General features: G+C 46.6%; 1 non-coding gene across 1 annotated transcript; it reads right to left on the reverse strand.

The window, feature by feature from the left end:
* Positions 1-11,846: 11,846 nt before the first annotated feature.
* Positions 11,847-11,988, reverse strand: LOC129675378 (small nucleolar RNA SNORA48). The gene has a single exon (XR_008719916.1). It is a non-coding gene; the product is annotated as a small nucleolar RNA SNORA48 (small nucleolar RNA).
* Positions 11,989-12,696: the final 708 nt, after the last annotated feature.

Raw genomic sequence — 12,696 nt, forward strand, 5'->3', positions numbered from 1 at the left:
GGCGAGAGCCCAGATTAAAGGTGGAAACTCCTAAGATCATGAACAAACGCTAAGGGATTGAGTAGGTGAAAAGCAGTTTTTTTTTTTAAACTAAGTAATTGAAAACACACATGATTACCACCTCCAAGACTAAATCCAAAAACGAAAAGATTGCTTCAGCTGTGAAAAGTTATGCAGCCCATACTGCTGGCTGTTGACATCACTGCTGTAACGCCACGACTCTGTTGGGAGGGTGGCAAATTAGGGAAGATGCTCACACACGATGGTGACAGACGAAAAGGAAAGTTCCCTTTTCCTTGTCCAGGGGAAGTCCAGGATCGGAAAAACTAAGCAGACGCAGACACCAAAAATGCTGTTATAACAGAAGCCAAAAATTCAAGCAGGCTATATCAAACTTATGATTTCTACACAACAAAGACACAATCAACAAAATGAAAAGGAAATTTAGAGATTAGAATAAAATATTTTCAAATCTTAGCTCATAGGGGGTCAATGCCCAAAATACACAGGAAGCCATGTAACTCAACAGAAAACAAGCAAACAGACAAATAGTTTGATCCTGCTCTGTAGAGCTGTGGAAGAAACAGCGAAGCGAGCAGTCAAAAGAGGCATGGAGAAACTGCTTTTGGAGTTGAGGAAATGAGAGAGGGGGGAGCTTTCCGTTAGCTCATTTATCAACTCCGGCATTTCTATTTGACTTTTTAATCTGTGCAGGCATATAAGTGATGAAACTTACAAGTGAAAAGGAACAGAGCCGAGGAGGTGCCTCAGTCAGCAAAATGCCTGCTCTGTAAGCCGGAGGACCTGAGTTCAGATCCCAGCCCTCACCTAACGGCCAGGGCTCTCTGTACCCATGTACTGTGGGGCAGGAAAAGGCAGATTTCTGGAGCTCTGGAGTCAGTGAGAGACCACATCTTAAAAAATACAGTGGAGAGTAACTGAGAAAGACATTCAACATCAACACACACACACACACACACACACACACACACACACACACACGAGGTGCATAGATCACACAGAAAAATAGTAAAAGGAAGGAATATATTGATGGGTAGTTTACAGTCTAGTTGAAATATTTGAGAAAATTTAAAAAAATGGGCTTAAAAATGCATCAAAGCAATTATTCACTTCAGGGGAAAAAATAGGAGCACAAAGAGAGGCATGGTATTTCACTCATGTTTTTACTGAACTGTATTTACACAGCTACAAGAATGCTCCCACCCCTGGGTGCCAATTAAGTCAAAACTTGTGACAGGATATGAGAGAAAAAGGAGAGGAAAAGCTGGAAAGTGTCAGTTAAGAGTGCTTAACCTCTTCCATAAACACAGAAAATCAGTAGATGATTTCTAAAGCGGTAAATCAGGAAACTGCACGAAGTATGGGGAAAGCAGCTAAAGAGGGGACTGTGGCTGTGGGGAGGGCCATTCTGAGGGGCGAAAGTCTAGGAAGAGATGAAGACTTGGACTTCTCTGCTGCTTGACTTTTCCAATTCTGTGTGTGTACTTCTTGGATTAAAATGAAGATTCGCTTAGGACAGATACACAGAGGCTGAGATTCTAGCCACAGGAAAATATTATAGTAACTAGATCTCCCTAATAATGGAGCTATCTGATCCTACAGACACTGAGATCACTCACTCATTATCTCGAGAAAGTAGCTGAACAAACTGTCAGTCCAGCCCATCACGAACACAGTGGAAAACTGCCATACTGTCTGGGAAGTTAGCTCTGATGAGTTTTACCTCCTAGCTCTATCCTGTGCAACCATACATGCTAATTTATTGGTATATTTCATATGCATTTTCTAGCACCTATTTTGTTCCTGGTGCTGCATTCAGTTCTGGCTTAAAGATGGGGCGTTGAGATAAAGAGATCCAGGTTCTGTTTCCCAGAATTACCAAAGGATGGATAGCTTTGGGAAGTTTGTGTAATCCTTTCCCATCACACAGAGAATGGACTGGGGTTCAAGCTGGGCAGACCTCTGCACTCCTGGGCCACTGATTCTATCCTCACAAGGAGTGTATCCCTGCCCCTGGGGGGAGGAGGAGAGACTCACCTGATGAAGCTGCTTTGTAGGCTTGAAGGCCAGCGTTTGGATCCCACTGGGGCATGGGGCAGGTGGGGAGAGGCAATTCCTCTCCCTATAACCATAAGAAAGGCCGTTAAAACAATGGCTCTCAATGCTGTGAGGGGAGAGGAGCCTGAGAGACAGTGCTCTTGGGACTGAGAGTGTTCATTTTTTCAGAAAAGCAAACAGATGTCAAGAACTAGAAGTCCATTTTGCTCTTGAAAATTGACCTTATGGGGCTGGAGAGATAAGGGCCACAAATTCAATTCCCAGCAACCACATGTCCATCTATAGTGATATATGGTGCCCTCTTCTGGTGTACAGGCACACATGCAGGCAGAATGCTGTATAAATAATAAATAAATAAATCTTTAAAAAAGAGAGAAGAAATTTAACTTTATGGGAGGGGATCAACAGAATAAGAAGCCTATGTGCACAAAAATAGAGCACTACTCATAAATAAGCAAAATATTGTAAGCAACCAGCAAAACAGGGAAACAGTTCACTAAATCAAGATGCACCGGCAGCCACGCAAAGCAGTCATCACAGGGCACAGCTGTGCCAGTGAGTCTCATCCACAAAAGCCCCACAGGTTCAATGCTTCTTCAGGATCAGGGAGAACCAAGCTTCCAGAACAGATTGCTGTGTAAGCAGGCCAAGGCCAAGCTCTCCGAAATGTTCCCAATAACGCTATGCGACTTGAGATATCATCCAGAAATGGGTTGAAAGGAGGTGGCAATGGATACTCCAACATGCAGACATTTGGTGACATATAATTGATCCTGTTCAAAATAGGATCATCTACATTGTGCTGGCCCAAAGGAGACTGTGAAAACAGACCTCTGGCTGTGCCTTCTGAAGCCAGTTCCCAGCCAAACTTCATAGGCTGGCCAGACCCCATGGGAAAGGGAAAGGAGCCAGATACATTCCAAGAGGCAGCAGCTTTTGACTGTATATTCCACGTAGCTAGAGAAGGGTCCCGGTAAACTCTGCCCCCCAAGTTCATGTGATTACATGTCATCTTCCTCCCTGATGCTGAGCAACCATGGGACTCACCTGTCATCAATGCAGCAGAAGTGGACGACTGCCTAAGCTAGGTCAGAAACATCTGGCGGCTTTGACCTGGGCCTCTTGAAAGCTTCTCTGGGAGTCCTGAGCTCCTACATATGAAGCCCCGTGCAGGAGAAGTCTCATGGAGTCATTCCTGTGGACCATTCCAGCAACCCAACCTTCCAACCATGTCTATTAAGGCATTCACATATGCACACAGCTAAGTTAGCTCCATTAGCCCAGCCCAGGCATGAGCCAAAGCCATCCATAGAATCCTGGCAAGTGCCACACATAACTGAAGAACCTCCCAGCCGATCCCCTCCCACACACCTGACCTTCGAACTGGGATATAATAACAGTTGGTGTTTTCAGCCACTAGGCTTGCGGGTAAGAATTAGGCATCCCATTTGGAGGAAATATATCCTGTTTGGAGGAGAACAAGCTCATTATTCCAAAGGCAGATAAAGAAAGGTGGAAAGGGCTGGGAAATGATGCTGGATAGAAAACGCATCTCAAGCATATGGGAGGCGCTATGTTCCATTCCAGCAAAGGAAGGGAGGGAAGATGATAGATAGATAGATAGATAGATAGATAGATAGATAGATAGATAGATGGATGGAGTTTATCCTGCCTTTAATTTAAGGGTTGTATTTCAGAATTACCAAACAGTACATGAAAGAAATCTCTTAATTATAACTAATAAAAGAAGGAAGCTCAAAAGTAGACTACCACCTCTCAGATGAAACACTAGCATTAGGCAAGGATCGCCAACAACCGCTAAAATCATTAGGCAAAAAGCCAGCGTTGCAATGAATGGACCGGGCTGTGGGCACTCCACTCCCTGATCTCTGTCTTAACAAGCCACAGTGAGCGCAGATCGGACAGTGCCCGAGCCCTGAGGGGAGCCAACAGCTGCAAGGCCACCTCCACAGCTCCTTCTCCCTCCATTTCAGGGTCCTGGAGTCTGACCACACTTCAGGAAGTCACTTCCAGGTTTCAGGGGAGTTGTAGTCAACGTTTGCTGCTTTGTGGGCTCTTCTTCCTTCCACCCTTCACCCCTTTTCTCCACCCTTTCAACCTTCAAACACTACAGAAGAGACAAAAAAAGGATAGAGAGAAAAGGAAATAAAGCCAGGGGTCAGAAAGGGGGTGACATTATCATTAGACTACTTCCTGCTGATTAGGGGCATCAAGTTCCTTGGGGAAGGTTTGAATTTTGTCGTCCTCAAGATATCTAATTTCTTCTTCTTTGTGAATCTTCTTTGTGCATGACTCCTTAACAATCTGGGACCAACAACAACCCACCCTGCCTCTTAGCGACCTAGCATTTTTATTTTCCCTTAAAAATCCCCAGAATTCCAAATGTCACACACTTGTAGAAACTACCTTCAGCTGGCAAAATTACACCCCTGCTAGAGCACGAGGCAAACCACAGTCAGCTTCTGGAAAGCAGCCCACATCCCTACCCCTAGGATTAAAATGAAAACATGTCCTTATAATATTTCTGTGGTTTTTTTTAAGGGAACCAAGATTCCAAAATTCTCACTTCAAAAGGTATAATGAATAATCCCCAGGTCAGCAAATTTTTTAAGATAAATGATTTTTGAGGCAGAGAAAAAAATCTGGGCTTGGTGATACTGTCATTCCACCACCCAGAAGGTTAAGGCAGGATTATGCGTTTGAGACCAGCCTACACTACACAATGAAACTCTGTCCTTAAAAAGTAAAGTAGGGGAAAGAGAGATGGCTCCGCTGGTAAGTAGTGTGTATCAGTCACATTCGGTGTGCAAACTGGTTGGATTTTGATACGCGAATACTTTAATAATGACTACATATTTGATGATATTAAGAAATTATTTTCACCAGCTGGCGAGATTAATGGGCAGTGAAGAGCATTTACTTCCTTTTCAGATGATCCAGGTTTGGCTCGCAGCACCCACATCACATGCCTCAATAGCCTATCTATGACTCTAATTCCGGAGGACCTAACACCAACCTCTGGCATCCATTTAAACTTGTGAGGGCACATACGTACACATAAAAAAAAAAAAAAATAGGTATTGTAAAAAGAAATTATTTCCAATCTTTTTAATAACTTATTTAGAATTTCATACATATATACAACGTATCTTGACAATATCCATCCCTACTGCGTCTCCTCCAACTTCATGTCTCCCCCTCCCCCCCTTTTTAATAACCCATGGTGTTATCTTAGTCCCCTGTAGACTCACAGATTCGGGGCCAGCCACTGGAGCATGACGGACAATGGACACGGACGACACTCCCAAAGGAAAATGACTCTTCCTCCCCGAGCAGGCATCAGCTAGGGGTGGGGCTTTGGGAGCCCCTTCCCAGTATTAAGAAATTATTGCCAAACTCTATACCTATAGAATATCATGGTGTTTTTAAATAAAATGTTTATTTAGCGATAAAAGATGAGTATATTCCAGATATACAAAACAGCCTGCCGCAGGGGTGAAAGACATCCCTGTGGTGGACATGGGGCATGAACAAGACTGACGACGTGTTGACATTGTTGAAGCGGGGTGATGGAGATACGGAGTTTTCATGTGCTGGTGTCTTCTGTATCACTTAAATTTCGGTTTAAAGGCATAAACAGATGGCAGGGAAAGATGGCTCGGTGGGGAAGAGAACCTGCTGAGGACGGCCCAGGGTGAGGACAGGACCTGAGTCCAAATGAACTCATGGAGAGGTGGGTGTGCTCACGCGCTCGGGCGTAAGCTCAGCTGGAGAAACAGAGGCAGAGGGCTCGCTGCGGCTGGGGACTGCCGGCTAGCTCCAGGTGCTGCGGGAGCCTGTCTCCAGCGTAGAGCGTCCTCTTCCAGACTCTGTCCAGGCAAACACAAGCCTGCACACGCGGTCGCTCGCATACCGCGCAGGTGGACACACACATGCGCGCGTGCACGCACAACTTAAAGGGTAAACGCGAATGACTCTGAGAAAGAAAGGAGTTCGGGCGGGGTGGGAGGCCTTCTGTGCACGCTCCTGAGTGATCCGGCTGCAGGGGGGGGGACGGTTTCCCCTCGGCCCCTCTTACCAAATCCCCCGCACTTACAGGACTGGACCCCTAAAGCGACCTTTCAAGTCACACTCTAAGGAGGCCTAATGGAAGGGAGTTTGAAGAGCGAGCAAAATTATTAGGGAGGATTACGCTGTCACCGCTCGGCACAATGGAGACGGCCGCGCTCACTGCCTTAAACAAGTCCTGCTTCATACCAGAGCCGCGACTCAAGCAGGCGTCGCCGCGGGAAGCGCCTCCCGCCCTGGAGATGAAATCTTTCTCCCTGGCTGGGTGCTTGAGAGCGAGCTCGGTCCCACACAGCAGGGAGGGGGTGGACTCGGGTCTTAGAATGCACTTGAAATTCTTTTCATGGTCTCGGAAGGCCCAGGAATGAAGGGCCTTCGTCTCTGCGGGCCTGGGCTCCCTGGCGAGACACTGCCTTCCTGTGGGTCTCTTGGAGAGAGCGGGGTTGGACCACAGGCGACTCCTCCACCTGCTAGCTCTGCCAGCTTGTTCGGGATGTCCAAGCTCTCCGCGTCTTCCCCACTTGTGACTGGCGATGGCCTCCACCTTGTGTTACAGAAATGATAAAACGGGTGATTTTAAAGTGCTCGATGTGGCACCTAAGGCACGTTATCACCGTTGCTTAATTCTCCGTAAAATGTAATTTGCATTTAGTGATAATTCTAATTCATCTGATGCCAAGGCTTGAAAAGCCATCCACCTACGTAACAAGCCTGATGTCAAAGTGGAGGAGGTGTGCCTGACGATGGAGTCAGGATTAAAGTCAGCACACTGGGCAAAAACTCACCATACCAAGATTGCTGCCGAAAATCCTTCCCCCATCAGCCGGCCTGGCGTTCATCTGCTCATCCACTCAAAGTGGCTGCTGAGTGCTGGAGACCAAGGGCTCTTTCAGGGTGTCCTCTTGTCTCCTCAAGGCCTGACATGAATCTATATACCATCCTCTGTTCAGAGCAAGGTTGAGCTTTCTCCACTGCCTCTGAGCCGTCAGCCCCAGTTCTGGGCCACCTTCCCTCGAGTTCAGGGTTGCTCTGAGATAGTCACTGTCCGGTAGCCAGGAAGGAACGTGCTGCCTTTGTAAGCTATCCATATTCACATGTGACTCTGGGCCCCTGATCTTTTCCTATCAAACATGCTACACAAATGTATTAAATACAAAGAGCTGGGCGGAGGGGGCGGGGTGGTACAGCATGTGCTTAGGATGTGTGAGGCCTTGGGTTCCATTCCAGCACCACAGCCAGCCAACCAATAAAGCAAGGTGTCATGCTGAGCAGGGTGGCAGGATGGCAGGATGGCAGGATGGCGTCAGTCAGATGGACTGGGTTAAATTGTATGGAGGCTAGAAGCTTCCAGGACTAGGCCTAGGTTAGCAGACCGAGGCAGGAAGCCTCAGAGACAGCAACTGAAACAGGTGAATACAAGTTCCTCTTACAGGTATGAGTAACGTGTGTTGCGTCTCCCTGGTCACACAACAGCAGCAAGTGTTCTTAGAGCCATCTGTCTCTCCAGCCCAAAGCACGACTGATAACCTGGACGTGCGATCTGGTGACATTGACTGAAGATGAAACCTTACCAAGCCCTGTAGGAGGCAAGTAGACATTCACACAGGGAAACGGTTGCTAAGATAATCATGAAAATCGAAAGACCCTTCTCCTCAGCAGGTCAGCTCGCTGCAACATTGCAGATGGACACACCATGCCTGCAAGACCGGAAGCTCTACAGCCTTCGCCATTCTACTCTGAATCTCAGTGGGTTTGGTAGTAGAGAATTTATTTCACAAGTTTGTTTGTAATAAGAAAGTTGTATCTCATTTTATATCTGTACTTACTTAAATAACGTGAGGATAAGACATATTTAAGTGAATTCTGAGGTGTCCAGCGCCCTTAGCATTCTTTAAGATTTATTTATTTATTGTGTAAAAGTGTTTTGTCTGCCTGTATGTCTGTGCACCATACCCACGCCCAGTGCTCAGGGAGGCTAGAAGAGGGTGTCAGAATCCCAGGAGTTATAGATGGTTCTGAGCTGTCTTGTGAGTGCTGGGAATTGAACCTGGGTCCTCTGTGAGAGCAATGGGTGCTCTTAACCCCTGATCCATCTCTCCAGACCTGATTATTCTTATGATAGTCTAAAAAACACCCACAATAATGTAACAATGTTAATTGGCCCTTTTGTTTATTTTGGAGCAATTGTTTGCAGAATTTATTGAGGCGAATACAATTAGAAGGACTTTTAAGTCACAAATTGGGAGAAAGTATATACTTTGTGCTACATCAGATTTGAGAGCCATTACTCATCGCATCCCCTGCATATATTCAATATATATATGCATATATTCAAAGCTTGTTGGTAAACAACAGATTCTGAGCAATTAAAAAAAAATAGCAGGTACGGTTTCCCAGAGTGTCCCCAACCCTGAATGAGCAAAAGCACCTCTGTTGGAGCAACTTTCAATATTTTAAGGAATCGCTCTGGGAAAGATAAAATCCTAATTTAATGCACAAACAATCTAGCCTAGGGATAGTCTGTCCAACATTTGTGCTAGAGTCCTCTTCCATCACCTACAGATGTCAACAGACATCTTCCTAAACTGGTGTTTTCATTTAAAAATTATTTCTTTATGTTCCCATAACTCTTTTGTCTGTATACATGTGTGTGCACCATGCCCTCAGAGATCAGGAAAGGACATCAGATCCCCTGGAACTGGAATTTACAGGCAGTTTGAGGCAGCCATGTGGATTCTGGGAATTGAACCTGGATCTTCTAGAATAGCAGCTAGTGCTCTTAACTGTTGAGCCATTCCTGCAGCCACAGTTAGATTTATCTTTAATTATGTGACATACAATTAAAAATATGATGTTCTTGTCTGGATATATTCATGTGAGCACAGTGTCCGTGGAAACCAGGAGACTACTAGGTCCTCTGGAGCTGGGAGTTACAGTTGTGAACCGCCCAGCATGGGATGGGAACTTGCTTACGATCCTCTTGCAGAAGCCCACATTCTTCTGAACCACCTAAAACAATGTGGTTTTTTTTTAATACCTAAAATGTAATGTGAGAAAATGCAGAGGAAACCAGTTATAGGAAGATACGATTTCCAGAGGCAGGAGAGCTGGCTCGGTGCTTAAGAGTGCTTCCTGCTCTTGTAGAGGACCTGGGCGAGGCTCCCAGCACATGGTGACTCACAACTGTCTGTAACTCCAGTTCCAGGAGATCCACACTCTCTCCTAGCCTTCATGAGCTCCTATACATAGATGGTGTAGCTACACACATAGAGGTGTGTGTGTGTGTGTGTGTGTGTGTGTGTGTGTGTGTGTGTGTGTTGGTTTCTCTGTGTGTCCCTGGCTGTCCTGGAACTTGCTCTGTAGACCAGGCTGGCCTTGAACTCAGAGATCTGCCTGCCTCTGCCTCCCGGGATGAAAGGCATGTGCCACTAAAGTCAGTGTGTGTCTTTTGTTGGGTTTTTTGTTTGTTTGTTTTTTGGTTTTGTTTTACTTTTTATTGATTCTTTTTGAATTTCACACCATGCACCCGGTCCCACTCATCTCCCCATCCCCCCTATCCACCCTCTGCACTTGCAACCTCCTCCCCAAAATAAAAATAAATTTAAAAAAACATGGAAAACTCCTCGTCCTGGAAGCTGTAGTGTGTCACAGCGCGCCCCACAGTACACCCCTCTGTCCACACATCTTCAGTTGTAGGTGCTCATTGCAATGAGTCGCTGGTCTGGTTTGAGGTCTCTGGCTTCTGTGACACCATCAGTATTGGAGCCTCACTGGGACTTCTCCCGGTTTTCCTGTTGTTGCCCTGTGTCGTTGAGATCCTGCAGCTTTGGAACAGCTGGACTGGCCCTTTCTCATGTGTCCCAACCATCCCCAGATGATCTAGATTTGGGGATGGGCTAACTCAGAGCCCTGGATCTGGCAGCTGAGCTCGTCAGCTTAGCTGCTCTCCCTTATCCACACCACCAGGGCTCCAGGGAGGACACCCAAGGCCGCCATCACAAGGAGGCAGGGTCAGTGTTCCTGCTCTCATACCCTTGGGCAGCTCACCCACACCCAGGCCTCGAGAGCCAGCTCCACTGTGCTGGCCCCAGTCAAAGCAGGGGTCCACTCTCCAAGTGCTGCAGTCTGCAAGGGGCGGGGCCAGCTCTCTTGCTCTCACTCACATCCTGCCTGCTGGCTCACCCCTGCCTTCGCCACCATGGCCAGCTCCACGTATTGCCCAGGCAAGGTGCAGGGTCCACTATCCTGGTGGCGAAGGCAGGGGTGAGCCAGCTGGGAGGATGTGAGAGCAGGAGAGCTGGCCCCGCCCCTTGCAAGGTGCAAAGCCTGTTCTCCCAAATGCTATAGCTGGTGAGAGGCAGGGATAGCTTTCCTGAACCTATGACCCCATGAGCAGATTTCCCCACTGCCAGAGGTGGCAAGGGCCAGGGGTTGGGAGGCATCACCTTTGCCCCATGCCACCCCACAGCTGGCGAGTTGTAGGATCAGCTTTCTCACTCTCATGCCCTCAGGTTGGTTCACTCACACCCCTGCCATCAGGATCAGCTCCACTGTGCTACCTGGGTGAGGTGCAGGGTCCATTCTTTCAAGTGCTACCACAGGTGAGAGATGGGCCAGCTCTCCAGAACCTCACATTCGGGGAGCGGCAGGGCCAGATCTGCACATCCCCTGGTCATCTGGGTGGTCCCCTGTGGCTGCCATGCCCTGATCGAGGATGTCCCTGTTGGGGGCTGGTCTGGTGCTATGTATACAAATGCTAATTTCTGAGCCCCAAGATCTGGTAGCAAACCAGAATTCAGTGTACATTCTCACATACACCGAATGATGCTGTGTAAACTTTGCTCCAATGTTCTCTGATTGGTTAAAAAAACAAAACAAAACAAACAAACAAACAAACAGTCTGGACAGCCTGCACCTGGGCAGAAGAGAAGTAGTTGGGGCTTCAGTTCCTGGGCTGGGCATCTCAAGTAGGGACCATGAGGTGGGAGAAGGAGGAAGAGGAAGAAGAAGGAAGATAGAGAGAGAGGATGTGACCTGATAAAGAAGATCCAGCCCAGACAAGACAACATATTGGCAAGTAACTCAGGGAGTGCAGCTGGGAGGTAGCTAGACTAGCTTAGAAAATTAGTTTAAATTGTACCTGCCCACTTTTTGTGCTTATGGCTTGTTTAAAATAAATCAATAGATCTCTGTCTCAATTATTGGGAAACTAGCTGGGTCGTAGATGAACCTTTTAGAATTAATAAATATACCACAACACATCCCCCGGTTATCTAGTGGTAATATGAGCCATGGGCTCCGTCATGGTCCTCAATGGCAGCTGGGACTGGGACCTCACCATGGCCCCAAGTGGCGGGGCTGGCTACTCCTCTCCACCCTCGAGCCTCCAGTTCCATCTTCCCTCATAATGCTCAAGCTGCTCCAATTCTCTGCTCTCTGATATGACTACCTCACACTTGCACACGGTGCTGGCTCCCGCTGCAGGCTGGCCACAAGGCTGGTGGACCCCTGGGTGCCATCCTTCTTCCGCACTGCATGGCATGATGGCAAACAGGTACCTATGGCCCACCTGGGCAGTACACCAGAGAGCTGGTCGGTGGGTGGCATGGGCGTCCACAGGTCTCTGTCTTCTCCTTCTATGCTGTGCTGCCTGGATTTAATCTGATCTGATTTGATTTTTATGAGCCCTAGGCATAATACAGCTTTGGCCACCAAGCCAGGCATCAAGCTGCTGAACAAAGGACAGCCATCTGCTCTGCCCCTGGCTGATGTAAGAACACCACCACCAATAAGCTGCCTCTTTGCCTATTGCCAGGAGGAAGTGTACCTTTTTTTTTTTTAATTAAATACAGCTTCCAGAATAAATTTAAAGTAAATGCAGATTCCTGAAAGAAGAGACAAAAAGTCTATAAAGGAATTATAACCAATGACCTCATAGTGCATAATTCATTTGTTTGAAGTATCTAATGAGGGCAAATCTGTGAAGTTGACCAGTGGCCACCAGGGAGCTGAGGGTAGACGAAAGATGACAGCTAAGAGCAGCATTCCCCTTTGGGATAAAGAAAGTGTTCCAAAATTGTGGTAGCGGATACAAATCACCCATAATTTAATTATGCATTTTAAAGTTGGTGAATGCTGTTATGTGGTAAGTTATATCTCAAATCATATCTAAAATGAATGACAAAAAAATTTCTTAATCTTATTAAAACAGGACATGGTTCCTCATTATTCTGTATAATTTATATATTTTTATTTTGTTTTGTTTTCTTGAGACTGGGTCTCACTTTGTAACCCTGGCTGTCCTGGAATTCACTATGTAATCCAAGCTGGCCTCAAACTTAAAAGAGATCTTCCTGCTCCACCTCCCAAGGGATAGGATTAAAAGCATATTCCACCACGACTGGTTAGATTTTATCTTGGAAATACATTCAATCGATACTCTCTGAAGTCTCACTTAGATTGAAAAGTATAAATGCAAAACACTAACATGTTCAATGCATCTTAAGATATGCATAAAACTATACTATA

Source organism: Psammomys obesus, unplaced genomic scaffold (genome assembly GCF_907164565.1).
Source record: "Psammomys obesus unplaced genomic scaffold, mPsaObe1.curated_primary_1811, whole genome shotgun sequence".
In the NCBI taxonomy this organism is placed as follows: domain Eukaryota; kingdom Metazoa; phylum Chordata; class Mammalia; order Rodentia; family Muridae; genus Psammomys; species Psammomys obesus.